Genomic DNA, 3,334 nt, shown 5'->3' with positions numbered 1-3,334 from the left:
CTTTAACACTTTAAAGAAGTCCCTTGTAGCAGATTTGCCTAGTGTAATACAATGTCTGATTTCCTGACTGCTGTTTCCATGGATTTTACTTTGTTTCCAAGTAAAATGAAATCCCTGATAACTTCAATCTTTTCTCCATTTATCATGATGTTGCTTATTGGTCCAATTCAGAGGACTTTTGTTTTCTTTATATTGAGGTGTAATCCATACTGAACACTGTGGTCTTTGATCTTCAACAGTAAGTGCTTCAGGTCTTCTTCACTTTCAGTAATCAAGGCTTTGTCATCTGTATATCACAGATTTTAATGATACCTCCTTCACTCCTATTTCTGTGTTTTCACATACTCCAGCTTCTTGGATTATATTCTCAGCATACAATAGATTGAATAAGTAGGTGAAAGGATACCACCTTGACACCCTTTGTCCTCATTTTAAACCACACAGTACCAACTTGTCCTTTTCAAACAACTGACTTTTTGTCTATTTACAGGTTCTTCATGGTTGCTAGAAATCGGAATGGACTCAAGGCAGTGGGTTTGGTTTTGGGTTTTGTCATGAGGGCAATTGTTGTTGTTGTTATGTGCCATCAAGTTGGACCCGACTCATAATGACCCCTCTTTGGGTTTCTGAGGCAGTGTCACTATGGAAATAGATTGCCCAACCTTCCTTCCAAGGAATGGCTGGTGGGTTTGAACTGCCAGCCTGATGGTTAGAAGTCAAGTGCCTTGGGCACTATGCTACCAGAGCTCCTATGAGCCCAACTAATGTTTTGGAATTCCCATTATTTTAAATGTTATCCATAATCTGTTATGATACATAGTCAAATGCCTTTAGATAGTCAATAAAACACAGGTAACCATCTTTAGGGCATTTTCTGCTTTCAATTAAAATCCATCTGATGTTAGCAATGATATCCTTTGTTCAATGTTCTCTTCTGAATCTATCTTTAACTTCTGGATGTTCTATTTGATGTACTGATGCAACCATTTTTGAATTCACATCTGTAAAATTTTGTGTGTGATATTGTTTGATAATTTCCACATTCTGTAGGATCACTTTTGTTTGGGATGGGCAAAAATATGGATTTATACCAGTCAATTGGCCAGCTACCTATCTTCCAAATTTGTTAGCATAGACAAGTGAACTCTTCAGTGTTGCATCTGTTCGTTGAAACATGTCACTTGGTGCTCCATAAATTCCTGCAGTCTTGTTTCCCACCAATTCTTTCAGTGTAGCTTGAACTTCTTCGTTCGCTACCATTTGTCCTTGCTCATATGCCACCTCCTGAAATAAATGTAGGCCAATTATTTTTGGTACAGTGACTGTGAATTCTTTTCCTCTTCTTTTGATGCTTCATGCATCATTCAATATGCTGCCAATTTTGCTTCAATATTGCAACTTGAGTTTTGAATTTTTTCTTTAGTTTTTCCTGCTTGAGAAATGTCAGGTATGCTTTTCCCTTTTGGTTTTCTAACTGCAGGTTATTGTACATTTCACTATAATACTTAGCCTTCTCAAGCTGCTCTTTGAATTTTTTCTCTTCATCTCTTTTATTTCATTATTTCTTCCTTTTGATTTAGCTACTCTCTGTGCTACAGCAAGTTTCAGAATATCATCTATCATCCGCTTGGTTCTTTTCTATCTTTTAAATGACCTTTTGTTTTCTTCATGTATGATGCTATTGATGTCATCTAACAACTCCTCTGTCCTTGTTCATTAGTGTTCTGTGCAATAAATCTATTCTTGAAGTAGTCTCTAAATTCAGATGGAATATACTCAAGGTAATACTTTGGCTCTTGTGGACTTATTTTGATTTTATTCAGCTTCAACTTGAACTTCCATATGACCAATTGATGATCTGTTCTGTAGTTGGTCCTTGGCCTTATTCTGACTGATGATATTGAGCTTCTCCATTGTCTCTTTCCACAGATTTAGTCAATTTGATTCCTATGTATTCCATCCAGTGACTCCTATGTGTATAGTCACTGTTTATGTTGTTGAGAAAGGTATTTGCAATGAATAAGTCATTGGTCTTGCAAAATTCTATCATGTGATCTCCAGTAACATTTCTATCATCAAGGTCATATTTTCCAACTACAAATGCTTCTTTGTTTCTAACTTTCACATTCCAATCACCAGTAAATTATCAATTCATCTTGATTATGTGCTTGGTCAAATTCAGACTGCAGACATTGGTAAAAATCTTCAATTCAAAATGAGGAACGAAGCTCAGAATCATGTAGGAGGTCTCACACTCCCAGATCTGAAAAACCTACTACACAGCCACAGTAGTCAAAACTGTCTGGTATTGGTACAACAACAGACACAGTGTAATAAAATTGAGAATCCAGAAACAGATCCATTGACCTATGGCAGCTGGTTTTTGACAAAGTGCTGAAATCCATTAAATGGTGAAGAGATAGACTTTTTTAACAAATGGTGCTGGCAAAACTGGATATCAACTTGCAGAAAAAATGAAACAAGATCCAAACTTCACACCATACAAAACTAACTCCCTATATATCAAAAACTTAAATGTGAAACCTAAAACTATGAAGATCCTCAAGGTCAAAATAGAGGCAAATGTAGGGCCCTAATATATGGCATAAATAGGCTATCAAGCATAACCCAAAATGCACAAACAGCAGAAGATAAACTAGATGAATGGGACCTTCTAAACATTAAATTTTTATCTGCATCCAAAGACTTCTCCAAAAGAACAAAAACAGAACCTATAGATTGGGAGGAAAAATATTCAGCAATGACATATCTGACAAGAGACTTATCTCCAATACCTCAACTAAAAAAGACAAGCAATCCAATTAAACTATGGGCAGCAGACATGAATAGACACTTTACCAAAGAAGATATTCAGGCGGCCAACAAACCTATGAAGAAATGTTCATGATCATTAGCTATTAGAGAGATGCAAATCAAAACAACAATGAGATACCATCTTGCCCCAGTGCTAGACCATACTTCAACAAGACAGAAAATAACAAATGCTGGCTAGGATGTGGAGAGATTGGGACTTTCATACACTGCTGGTGGGACTGTAAAATGATACTACCACTATGGAAAGCAGTATGGCGATTCCTTAAAAAGTTGGAATTAGAAATACCATTTGACCCAGCAATGTAATCACTAGGTACATATCCTAAAGAAGTGAGAGCCAGGACAAGAACAGATACATGCATACCCATGTTCATCACAGCACTATTTACAATAGAAAAAAGATGGAAACAACCTAGGTGCCCATCAACAGTAGAATGGTAACCAAACTATGGTACATACACACCATAGAATCTTATGCAACACAAAAGAACCATGTAGG

Source organism: Orycteropus afer, unplaced genomic scaffold (assembly GCF_000298275.1).
Source record: "Orycteropus afer afer isolate SDZICR_OR568_19922 unplaced genomic scaffold, OryAfe1.0 scaffold00302, whole genome shotgun sequence".
Taxonomy (NCBI): Eukaryota; Metazoa; Chordata; class Mammalia; order Tubulidentata; family Orycteropodidae; genus Orycteropus; species Orycteropus afer.
This window is presented reverse-complemented; position numbering follows the sequence as displayed.